General features: G+C 42.0%; 1 pseudogene; it reads right to left on the reverse strand.

Annotated features, from left to right (window-relative positions):
- Positions 1-10,530: 10,530 nt before the first annotated feature.
- Positions 10,531-11,156, reverse strand: LOC136157781 (PRELI domain-containing protein 1, mitochondrial pseudogene; annotated as a pseudogene).
- Between the last annotated feature and the right edge of the window lie 2,078 nt (positions 11,157-13,234).

The following is a 13,234-nucleotide window of genomic DNA, read 5'->3' on the forward strand; positions in this document are numbered from 1 at the left end:
AGCCATGCTTTTTGTATCCCTGAAATAAATCCCAGTTGATCATGCCCTACGTTCCTATTAATGTAGTTGAATGTTGAATATTGTTGAATTTTTAGAGGATTTTTGCTTGTATTTTCATCTGGGATACTGGCCTATAATTTTCTTGTGCTGTTTTTTCTGGTCTTGGTATCATGGTAATTGTGGCCTAGTAGAATGTTTACAAGTATTCTTTTCTGTTTTTGGTGTGTTTTTTTGAGAGTTTGAGAAAAATTGGTATTAGGTCTTAAATGTTGAGAAGAATATACCAACAAAGTCATCTGGTCTGGACTTTTACTTGCTGCTGCTGCTAAGTCACCTCAGTCGTGTCTGACCCTGTGTGACCCCATAGATGGCAGCCCACCAGGCTCCTCTGTCCCTGGGATTCTCCAGGCAAGAACACTGGAATGGGTTGCCATTTCCTTCTCCAATGCATGAAAGTGAGAAGTGAACGTGAAGTCGCTCAGTCATGTCCCACTCTTTGCGACCCCGTGGACTGTAGCCCACCAGGCTCCTTCATCCATGGGATTTTCCAGGCAAGAATACTGCAGTGGGTTGCCATTTCCTTCTCCTTTACTTGCTGAGAGGTTTTGATTACTGATGCGATCGCCTTACTAGTAATAGCTTGGTCATATCATATCTTCTGTTCCTTCATGATTCAGTCTAGGAAGGTTTTATGTTTCTATGAGTACATGCACTTATTCTCAACTGTTTGATTTGTTGGCATATAATTGTACATAACAGTCTCTTAAGGGAACTCCCTGGCGGTCCAGTGGTTAGGACTCTGTTCTGCACAGGTTCTACCCCTAGTCAGGGAATTAAGATCCGACAGCCACATAGGGCAGCCGAAAGAAACATATTTTATGATCGCTGCATTTCTGTGATATTTGTTGTAAAATTTCATCTTTCATTTATAATCGTGAGTCCTCTCTTTTTCTCTTGGTGGGTAAAGATTTGCATATTTTGTTTATCTTTTCAAAACCAGTTTTTAGTTTCATTGATCGTTTGTCATTTTAATCTCCATTTTATTTATTTTTGCTCTGATCTTTGTTATTTCCTTCCTATTACTAACCTTGGGCTTAGTTTGTTCTTTTTCTAAATTTCTTGAAGTGGAGAGTTGTTTACTGTATTAAGGTTTTTTGTTTCTTAATGTAGGCGTTTCTCACTTAATCTCTCCTATAACTGCTTTTGCTGCATTTTCATTTCTCTCATGATGTTTTTGTTTCTCTTAATTTTTTTTTTTGATTCCTTGATTGTTCAGTAATGTGTTGTTTAATCTCCACATATCTGTGAATTTTACAGTTTTTTTTTCTTATAATTGGTTTCTAGTCTCATACTTCTTTGGTTGGAAAAGATGCTTGATATAATTTCAGTCCTCTTAAATTTGTTGAGACTTGTTTTGTGTGATCTATCTTGGATAATGTTCCATGTATCTTGAAGAATGTATTCAGTTGCTGTTGGATGGAATGTTCTTAAATGTCTGCCAAGTTTATCTGGTCTAACATGTCAGTTAGGTCTAGTGTTTTCTTATCGATTTTCTCTCTAGATGATCTATCCATTGATGAAAATATAGTCAATAGAAAAATAGAGGTCCCTACTATTATAGTATTGCTGTCTATTTCTCTCTTTAGGTCTGTTAATATTTGTTTGCTATAGTTAGGTGTTTCTAAGTTGAGTGCATAAGTAGTTGCAAATGTTATGTCCTGTTGTTGGATTGACCCCTTTATAGTTACGTGATGATCTTCTTTGTCTCTTATTACAAAATTTGTCTTAAGGTCTATTTAACTATAGCTACCCTAGCTTTTGAGGGTTTACCTTTTTATGAAATGTTTTTTTTCCATCCCTTCACTTTTAGCTTGTGCATATAAATCTGAAATGAGTCTCATAGGTAGCACATCGATGGTTCTTGGTTTGGGGTTTGTGTTTTGTTTTTCTTTTAATCTATTTAGCCACTTTGTCTTTCTCTCTCTCTCTTTTTTTTTTTTTTTTTTTTTGGAGAATTCAGTTCATTTACATTTAATGCAATTACTTGTTGTTGTTCAGTCAGTCAGTCATGTCCGACTCTTTGGAGCCCCATGAAGTACAGCACAACAGGCTTCCCTCCTTCACCATCTCCCGGAGTATCCTCAAACTCATGTCCATTGAGTCAGGATGCCAGCCAGCCATCTCATCCTCTGCTGTCTCCTTCTCCCGTTGCCCTTAGTCTTTCCCAGCATCAGGGTCTCTTCCAGTGAGTCAGCTCTTCCCATCAGGCGGCCAAAGTATTGGAGCTTCCACTTCAACACTAATCCTTCTAATGAATATTCAGGGTTGCTTTCCTTATGATTGACTGGTTTGATCTTCTGGCTGTCCACAGGACTCTCAGGAGTCTTCTCTAGCATCACAGTTCGAAAGCATCAATTCTTTGGTGCTCAGCCTTCTTTATGGTCCAACTCTCACATCCATACATTACTACTGGAAGAACCATACCTTTGACTATACAGACCTTTGTTGGCAAAGTGACATCTCTGCTTTAATAACATGGATTTATTGACATTTTGTTAATTGTTTTCTGGCTGTTTTGTAAATCCTCTGTTCCTTTCTTCTTTGCTTGCTCTCTTCCTTTATGACTTGATGATTTTTCTGAGTGATATGCATAGATTTCTTTATCTTTTGTGTGTCTTCTATAGGGTTTTGCTTTATGGTTACCATGAGGCCTACCTAGCAACATCTAAGAGTTATAACAGTCTATTATAAGCTGATAACAACCTAAGTTTGAATGATTCTAAAATTCTATGTTTTTACCATCTCTTCCCATCACATTTTATGTTTTTGATGTCATATTTGCAATCATTTTATCTTTAGTATCCTTTAAAAATTATTGTAGTTATAGTGGGATGTTTTTGTGTTTTTGTTTTTTTTTTTTAACTATTTTTCTTTCTAACCTTTATACTGGCTTTATAAGTGATTCAGTTCAGTTCAGTCACTCGGTTATGTCCGACTCTTTGTGACCCCATGAATCGCAGCACGCCAGGCCTCCCTGTCCTTCACCAGCTCCCTTTGGGCTTACTCAAACTCATGCCCATCGAGTCGGTGGTGCCATCCAGCCATCTCATCCTCTGTCGTCCCCTTCTCCTCCTGCCCCCAATCCCTCCCAGCATCAGGGTCTTTTCCAATGAGTCAACTCTTCGCATGAGGAGGCCAAAGTAATGGAGTTTCAGCTTCAGCATCAGTCCTTCCAGTGAACACCCAGGACTGATCTCCTTTGGACTAATCTCCAACCCAGAACTGGTTGGATCTCCTTGCAATACAAGGGACTCTCAAGAGTCTTCTCCAACACCACAGTTCAAAAGCATAAATTTTTTGGCACTCAGCATTCTTCAAGTCCAACTCTCACATCCATACATGACTACTGGAAAAACCATAGCCTTGACCAGACAGACCTTTGTTGGCAAAGTAATGTCTCTGCTTTTTAATATGTTCTCTAGGTTGGTCATAACGTTCCTTCCAAGGAGTAAGCGTCTTTTAATTTCATGGCTACAATCACCATCTGCAGTGATTTTGGAGCCCAAAGAAATAAAGTCTGACCCTGTTTCCACTGTCTCCCCATCTATTTCCCATGAAATGATGGGACCTGATGCCATGATCTTAGTTTTCTGAATGTTGAGCTTTAAATCAACTTTTTTACTCTCCTCTTTCACTTTCATCAAGAGGCTCTTTAGTTCTTCTTCACTCTCTGCCATAAGGGTGGAGTCATCTGCATATCTGAGATTATTGATATTTCTCCTGGCAATCTTGATTCCAGCTTGTGCTTCTTCCAGCCCAGCGTTTCTCATGATGTACTCTGCATATAAGTTAAATAGGCAGGGTGACAATATCAGCCTTGACGTATTCCTTTTCCTATTTGGAACCAGTCTGTTGTTCCATGTCCAGTTCTAACTGTTGCTTCCTGACCTGCATACAGGTTTCTCAAGAGGCAGGTCAGGTGGTCTGGTATTCCCGTCTCTTTCAGAATTTTCCACAGTTTAATGTGATCCACACAGTCGAAGGCTTTGGCATAGTCAATAAAGCAGAAATAGATGTTTTTCTGGACCTCTCCTGCTTTTTCTATGATCCAGTGGATATTGGCAATTTGATCTCTGGTTCCTCTGCCTTTTCTAAAACCACCTTGAACATCTGGAAGTTCATAGTTCACGTATTGGTGAAGCCTGGCTTGGAGAATTTTGAGCATTACTTTACTAGCATGTGAGATGAGTGCAATTGTGCAGTAGTTTGAGCATTCTTTGCTATTGCCTTTCTTAGGGATTGGAATGAAAACTGACCTTTTCCAGTCCTGTGGCCACTGCTGATTTTCACAAATTTGCTGGCGTATTGAGTGTAGCACTTTCACAGCATCATCTTTCAGGATTTGAAATAGCTCAACTGGAATTCCATCACATCCACTAGCTTTGTTCATAATGATGCTTCCTAAGGCCCACTTGACTTCACATTCCAGGATGTCTGGCTCTAGGTGAGTGATCACACCATTGTGATTATCTGGGTCATGAAGATCTTTTTTGTACAGTTCTTCTGTGTATTCTTGCCACCTCTTCTTAATATCTTCTGCTTCTGTTAGGTCCATACCATTTCTGTCCTTTATCGAACCCATCTTTGCCTGAAATGTTCCCTTGATATCTCTAATTTTCTTAGAGATCTCTAGTCTTTCCCATTCTGTTGTTTTCCTCTGTTTCTTTGCATTGATCACTGAGGAAGGCTTTCTTATCGCTCCTTGCTATTCTTTGGAACTCTGTATTCAAATGGGAATATCTTTCCGTTTCTCCTTTGCTTTTTGCTTCTCTTCTTTTCACAGCTATTTGTAAGGCCTCCTCAGACAGCCATTTTGTTTTTTTGCATTTCTTTTCCATGGGGATGGTCTTGATCCCTGTCTCCTGTACAATGTCACGAACCTCTGTCCACAGTTCATCAGACTCTCTATCAGATCTAGTCCCTTAAATCTATTTCTCACTTCCACTGTATAATTGTAAGGGATTTGATTTAGGTCATACCTGAATGGTCTAGTGGTTTTCCCTACTTTCTTCAGTTTAAGTCTGAATTTGGCAATAAGGAGCTCATGATCTGAGCCACAGTCAGTTCCTGGTCTTGTTTTTGCTGACTGTATAGAGCTTCTCCATCTTTGGCTGCAAAGAATATAATCAGTCTGATTTTGGTGTTGACCATCTGGTGATGTCCATGTGTAGAGTCTTGTGTTGTTTGAAGAGGGTATTTGCTATGACCAGTGCGTTCTCTTGGCAGAACTCTATTAGCCTTTGCCCTACTTCATTCCGTACTCCAAGGCCAAATTTGCCTGTTACTCCAGGTGTTTCTTGACTTCCTACTTTTGCATTCCAGTCCCCTATAATGAAAAGGACATCTTTTTTGGGTGTTAGTTCTAAAAGGCCTTGTAGGTCTTCATAGAACCGTTCAAGTTCAGCTTCTTCAGTGTTCCTGGTTGGGGCATAGGCTTGGATTACCGTGATATTGAATGGTTTCCCTTGGAAACGAGCAGAGATCATTCTGTCGTTTTTGAGATTGCATCCAAGTACTGCATTTCGGACTCTTTTGTTGACCACGATGGCTACTCCATTTCTTCTAAGGGATTCCTGCCCACGGTAGTAGATATAATGGTCATCTGAGTTAAATTCACCCATTCCAGTCCATTTTAGTTTGCTGATTCCTAGAATGTCGATGTTCACTCTTGCCATCTCCTGTTTGACCACTTCCAATTTGCCTTGATTCATGGACCTAACGTTCCAGGCTCCTTTGCAATATTGCTCTTTACAGCATCAGACCTTGCTTCTATAAGTGATTAGCCCAGCACTTTTACAGCATTATATTATTCTGACTTTGATTATATATTTAACTTTATCAGCAAGATTTATGCATGTTTTCCTGCTACTAATTAGTACCATTTTTTTCAGCTTAAAGAAGTCTTTTTTACATTTTTAATAGGGTCAGTCTGTTGGTGCTGAACTCCTTCAATTTTTGCTTATCTGAAAAACTTGCTCTGCAACTCTGAGGGGCAATTTAAATGTAGTTGATTTTTGTATATAGGTTTTGTATTCTGCAACTTTACTGAATTTGTTTATTCATTCTAATAGCTTTTTCTGGTTGAGTCTTTAGGGTTTTGTACCTGTAATAAGTTCTCCTTTACTTCTGAAGGACATCTTTGCTGGGTAGATTATTCTTGGTTGGTAGGTGTTTTTTTCTTTCAGGAGTTTGAATACACACCCCAGTCTCTTCTGGCCTGCAAAGATGCTAAAAAAAAAAAAAAAAAAAAATCTACTGATAATTTTATGTGAGTTCCCTTGTATGTACCAAGTTGTTTTTCTCTTGCTGCTTTTAAGGTTTTTCTCCTTGTCTTTTCTGATAATTTAATTATAATGTGTCTCAGTATGAGTCTGTTTTTGTATTCATCCTTTTTGAAAATCTGAGCTTCCTGGATCTGGACATCTGTTTCTTTCTCTGGGTTAGGGAAGTTTCAGCCATTATGTCTTTAAATTAGCTTTCTTTCCCTTTCTCCCTCTTTTTGCCTTCTTGTGTGTGTGTTGGTCTCCCTCTTTTTGCCTTCTAAGTGTGTGTGTTGGTCTGTTTGATAGTGTCCATAAGTCCCTTACATTCTCTTGAGCTTCTGTCCTTTGCACCTATGGTTTACTGTTCTATCTCAGGTTCATGGATCTTTTCTTATGATTGATCTAGTTTGCTGTTGAACCCTCTATTTTTTTTTAGTTCAGTTAATTATATTCTCTGCCTTGTGATCTGATTGGTACTTCTTAATATTTTCTTTCTTTTTGTTGAAATTCTTTGTTCATGAAAGTGATGACAGAGCAGAGATGCTCCTGACCACAGTGAGTATCTTTGTGCCTGTTAACTGAACTCTCTGGCGACTTACTAATCTCTGTTTTATTAAGACCTGGAGTTTTAATCTTGTTCTCTAGTTTGGAACATTATTCCTCTGTTTCTTCATTTTCCTTGACTCTGAGTTTGTTTCTGTGCCTTAGATAAAGCAGCCTCCTCTCCTAGTCTTGCTTGAGTGGTTTGTGTAGGAGAGGAGCCTTATCGATCAGGCTGGCTCACACTCCTATAACCTTTGTAATTGTCCAGGCCACCACCTGTGTTCCTAGCGCATCCCGGTGGTTGAAGGTGTGCCCACTTGTCAGTGTTCAAAGGCAGGGACCACAGTCAGCACCTACAGGAAGGCTGGTTAGAAGCTGAACCCTCAGGCAGCCGCAGCTGGGAAAGTGTGCAGATAGGTGTCCTCTAAGGAGAAATGGGAGGGGGGTGATTCTGCCTGCTCCCTCTGCTCTGGACCCAGGTGTATAGCTGGGTGTTCAGGGATGTGCTCTTGAGCCTGTTAACACTGGGAAATTTTTGCAGAAGCTAAGGCCTATGGATGGCAATTTGTTATGTAAGTGAATCCTGAAACACCCATGTTTGAATAAATATCAGCTTCTTTTGCACTTAATGTATCTATTTGAGACTTTGTACGTGTCTTGCTAAAGCATTCTGATATTTCTTTAGTGTGATAGGCAGCGTAGCAAGCACTTCTGTGCAGGAGAACAGAACATCTGTTACAGAGGCACCGTGTTTCACTGTGCTTTCCTCTGTAAAGAGCAGACTCTACACTTTCTGGCAGCTTTTGTTTTTTAAGTGCTGTGGGTATTATTTCCTGTAGAATATGTTCTTTTATTTTACCTGATAGTCGACAAGGTGGATCTTTGCAGGGTCTCTTTTAGAAATGCCACAAGAAGGACCAGGCGAGAGACTACCCCTGCATTCACCAGAATCAGTCAGTGCAGTTCAGTTGCTCAGTGATGTCCGACTCTTTGTGACCCATGGCCTGTAGCACACCAGGCTTCTCTGTCCATCACTAACTCCTGGAGCTTGCTCAAACTCACATCCATCAAGTCAGTGATGCCATCCAACCGTCTCATCCTCTGTCATCCCCTTCTTCTCCTGCCTTCAATCTTTCCCAGCATCAGGGTCTTTTCAAATGAGTCAGTTCTTTGCATCAGGTGGCCGTAGTATTGGAACGTCCGTGTCAGCATCGTTCTTCCAATGAATATTCAGGGCTGATTTCCTTTACGATTGACTGCTTTGATCTCTTTGCAGTCCAAGGGACTCTCGAGAGTCTTTTCCAACACCACATTTGAAAAGCATCAGTTCTTCAGTGCTCAGCTTTCTTTATGGTCATAATCTCACACCCATACATGACTACTGGAAAAACCATAGCTTTGACTAGACAGACCTTGGTTGGCATAGTAATGTCTCTGTTTTTAATATGCTGTCTAGATTGGTCATAAATTTTCTTCCAAGGAGCAAGCGCCTTAATTTAATGACTGCAGTCACCATCTGCAGTGGTTTTGGAGCCCAAGAAAATAAAGTCTGTCACTGTTTCCATTGTTTCCCCATCTGTTTGCCATGAAATGATGGGACCGGATGCTGTGATCTTTGTTTTTTGAATGTTGAGTTTTCAGCCAGCTTTTTCACTCTCCTCTTTCACTTTCATCAAGAGGCTCTTTAGTTCCTCTTTGCTTTCTGCCATAAGGGTGGTGCATTTGCATACCTGAGGTTACTGATTTTTCTCCCAGAAATCTTGATTCCAGCTTGTGCTTCATCCAGCCCAGCATTTCTCATGATGTAATCTGCATATAAGTTAAATAAGCCTTGATGTACTCCTTTCCCAATTTGGAACCAGTCTGTGGTTCCATGTCTGGTACTAACTGATGCTTCTTGACCTGCATACAGTTTTCTCAGGAAGCAGGTAAGGTGGTTTGGAATTCCCATCTCTTGGGGAATTTCCACAGTTTGGTGTGATCCACACAGTCAAAGGCTTTAGTGTAGTCAGTGAGGCAGAAGTAGATATTTTTTTGGCCTTCTCTTGCTTTTTCTATGATCCAACAGATGTTGGCAATTTGATTTCTGGTATCTCTGCCTTTTCTAAATCCAGCTTGAACATCTGGAAGTTCTTGGTTCACATACTGTTGAAGCCTGCCTTGGAGAATTTTGCACATTACTTTGCTAGCTTGTGAGATGATTGCAATTGTGCAGTAGCTTGAACATTCTTTGGCATTCACCAGAATGGCCAGTGGCTACTGGTAACACAAATTGCTTGTAAATCCTTTTATTACATGCATTCAGGCTACAATAAATTTTAAATGCATCGAATAAACCAAAATTACTCAAATAGAAGCCAATTTTCGAGTTTTCCAGAAGATACTGAAACTTGCCAGATATTAATCAGGTCTATCAACTCCTTTCATATATTTATTATACTCTACTATGTAAGTGGGCTTAGTTATCTGATGGCCAGTCCTCCTGTCTTCCTTTCCTGTAGATGGAGGTGTGTGGAGGTGTTGTCTATAGTTGTCACCATGTAGATTAGCCTTTTGTCTTTCCACATAAGAAGAATCACTTTTCCTTTCTGTGTGTTGTGCTTATAGTCACTCAACCATGTTCAACTCTTTGTGACCTCATGGACTGTAACCCATCATGATCCTCTGTGGGATTTTTCCAGCAAGAATACTGGAGTGGGTTACCATTTCCTTATCTAGGCTGTCTTCCCGACCCATGATCAGACCTGCTATCTCTTGTGTGTCCTGCATTGCAGGCTGACTCTTGTCTGCTGAGCCGTCGGGGAAACCCTTCTTCTGGAAGAATGTCGTTTTCCACTCTGTAGATTTTTAGATTTTACCTTTACCTTTAATTTAGTTTAGTAGACCATGGTTCTCTCTTATAGTCCTACAAACTCTGGATTTATTTTTCAACAATATTTCAGATGTGGACATGCTGTTGTAATAATTACCTTGGTAACCACGGTGCCATGAGCCAAGATAAGGTTGTAGGACCGATAATATTGTTTCTTGTGGTTTCCTTCCTTCACACATGTAAATCTCAAGGTGGCATATATATCCAATTTCATTTATGCTAACCATCCTGACCAAAATTCCATATTTTGTAAGTTTTCTGGCTTCAGGTTTTGAATCTGAGTTGTCCTCTTCACCTTATCATTGCCTCATTTAGTGATAGCTCTGTTTGGGTATATAGATCAATTGAAATTTTGGTAGAAAATAACCCCAAAGTGTTTGTTTTTTTTTCTTTTCTGGTTGAATTCAACAAGTATTTGAGTGCCTTTACACACAAGATTTTGTTTCAGATACTTGGGACACATCAGAGAATAAAACAATGGTCCCTGCCCTCGTGGACCTTACGGTCTAGCATTTATGACCGTGTCACCTAGATGCTGTGACCCCGGGCTAGTCACTGCGCCTCTGTCCTCAGCCACCTGATGCACGAGCAAGGAGGCCCAGCTCAGACATGGGTGACCAGCCGGCTGTGCTGGAGATGCCACGCAGCACACCTACCCCCAGCCCACCACCCAGACAGGCGACAGGGCTGGAAGCTGGCTTTTAATGATGAAGCACAGGAGGAGGGCCACAGGGACTGGAGCCAGTAGTCTGCGAGGCTGCTGTCTGGGGCCTGGGCTGGCCGCATGAACTGCTACTGCTGCTTGTCGGCCGCCTTGCTGGCAGGGTCCTTGGCCTTCTCTGTAGCTGCCAGTGCCGTCTCTGTGGCCTTCTCCTTGGCTTCCTTGGCTGTCTTCAACAAGGGTTTTGGGAGGGACCTCACCTTGCAGCTTGGCCAAGGTGTATTCAAAACCCTTCATAGTCTTGGTCACGTTGCTTTTGAACCTCACAAGACCAAATTCCTGGACAGCTCTGGAGACACCAAATAAGCTAGAAGAGACCCAGGCTTCCTGGCGGATTTTGGTCTAGCCGCTGTTATCAGAGTTTGCGTGGTAAACACATTGTTCCTCCACCACCATCAGCCGGGCGTGGTTGATGTTCCAGGTAAACGTGGTCATGGTCTGGTTTTTGTGTGTCCACAGTAGAATCCTCCAGGATGTACTCTGAGTGAGCAACATTGGCAGGAAACAGTCGCTCAGACCAGCGGGGCATCCTGTTCGTCTTGGTCAGGAGTTGTCAGGACAGAAGCTTCTGGTCAGAAGTCGCACTGTCTTCCGTCGAGACATCTTTGCCACAGGGATTCAGGTACCGCTGCCAGAAGGCAGTGAACACTTGGTCCCAGAAGCTCCGGAGCACGCTCTGGCCCAAGAAATACGTCATTATCGTCCTGGCCAGAGCGGGCTCAGCGCCCGGGCAGCATCAGGGGTGTGGAGCCCGGGGGGCACGCGGAGGCCGGGCTGGAACTCAGTTCGCGGCCGCGGTGCTAGCAGCGGCTCAGTCGCTACAGTGCCGCACCCAACCAGCCGCCACCATAAGGAATTATCGGAATAACCCCGAAGTGTGTTAACTTGTGACCGTCTGTCTTCAGAGAGTGGAGTTTGCAAGTTATTGGTAAAGTGAAGAAATGTCATTATTTGTTCAAACTTTCTTCTCGTCATCACCTTGGGAAAGATAGGTGTTTCAAATAATGGGTCCAGTGTGACTTTCTTATTTGTCCATCAAAATTATGAATTCAAGAAACTTATTTAAAACAAATTTGTCACTGTTGGTTACATGAGTCCATTTTAAAGCTTTATCATACTTTTTACATGATTTTTCATTCTGTTGGTGAGAGAAGTTTGAGAAGCGACTAACTTCAAAATAGCAGTTACCCAAAATTCTGTTATTTCAGTAACACTTTACAGGTTAATACATTCAGTTTTTACATCTGACACACCTATAAAGTCTTCCAATTTTCATGAAATGTCTTCAGTCCACTCTTCTGCAGAAGCAGAGGAGCATCCTCCAACACCATAAGTTTCATTTTCACTTTCTGTGTCAGAGTCAATCACTAAGGCTTTTTGTCTTTTTGTTGGTCTAATGTTCAAATCATCTGAGTGATAACTATACCTGAAGAACTATCATCTTTTTTATAATTTATTTTTGGTTGCACTGGATCTTCGTTGCTGTGTGCAGGCTTTCTCTAGTTGCGGAGAGCGGGGGATGCTTTTCTCTAGTTGCAGTGTGCGGGCTTCTCATTGCGGTGGCTTCTCTTTGCGGAGCACAGGCTCTAGGCGCAGGGGTTGTGGCACATGGGCTTAGTTGCCACGTGACGTGGAATCTCCCCTGACCAGGGACTGAACCCATCTCCCCGGCACTGGCTGGCAGATTCTTAGCCACTGGACCGCCGGAGAAGCCCTAAAGGACTGTCTTCTTCTGTCTTAGCCACTCAGTCATGTCTGACTCTTTGTGACCGCATAGACTGAAGTCTGCCAGGCTCCTCTGTCCATGGGGATTCTCCAAGCAAGAATACTGGACTGGGTTGCCATTTCCTTCTCCAATCTTCTCCTGAGACACTAAGGTATATGTTGCTCAGACAATCAAGAGAAAGTATCTGCGTAAAATGGACCAAAAAATTCTTCTTCACTCAAAATTTGGTGATGCATCATTTTTGAAAATTTTATAGTATTATTAACTTGCATTTATAATATACATAAGGTAGGAACAAAAACCTCACAGTGCAAAATGTGAATATAACGACAGTCATAAGTTGTATAATGAATAATGTTTGGGTAACAGAAGATGTAGTAATGTGCTTTTGGTCAATAATGTGTTAAGAACATCTTTGTTCACTCCATGAATGTAAGTCCTGTTGCTGTCAGAACCAAGCAGCTTGGGTACCTATCCCTGAGGAGGCAGCCACAAAAGCTGGGGCAGAGAGACATGTGTCCAGGCTTCTTCCAGGGAGATAACTAGCAACCCGGGACAGGCTGGAGGGAGAGGTGTCTGCTGGCTTCCCTGCAGAACACATTAGAAGGCTGACCCTCAGGCAGAAGCTTTGTGCTTAGTTGCTCAGTCGTGTCTGACTCTTTGCAAACCCTGGTGGACTGTCCATGGGGATTCTCCAGGCAAGAATACTGGAGTGGGTTGCCATGCCCTCCTCCAGGGGATCTTCCCAACCCAGGGATCGAACCCAGGTCTCCTGCATTTCAGGTGGATTCTTTACCGTCTGAACCACCAGAGATGCCCAAGAATAATGGAGTGGGTAGTAGAAGCTTTAGAAGTAGACAAATAGACTCTTTTCAGGACAGCACTGGGAGTTGAGCATTTCTGTATGCCTTCTCTGTGCTAAGCCCTAGGGGCAGGAGGATGTCCAGTTTAAAACTGCCTCTGTTGTCCTCTCTGGCTTCTGAAGGCATGCCCTGGTGGCTGTCATAGATGGCTGATCTGGGGACCCATCTGCTACCAGTAGCCACAAA

Source organism: Muntiacus reevesi, chromosome 2 (assembly GCF_963930625.1).
Source record: "Muntiacus reevesi chromosome 2, mMunRee1.1, whole genome shotgun sequence".
Taxonomy (NCBI): domain Eukaryota; kingdom Metazoa; phylum Chordata; class Mammalia; order Artiodactyla; family Cervidae; genus Muntiacus; species Muntiacus reevesi.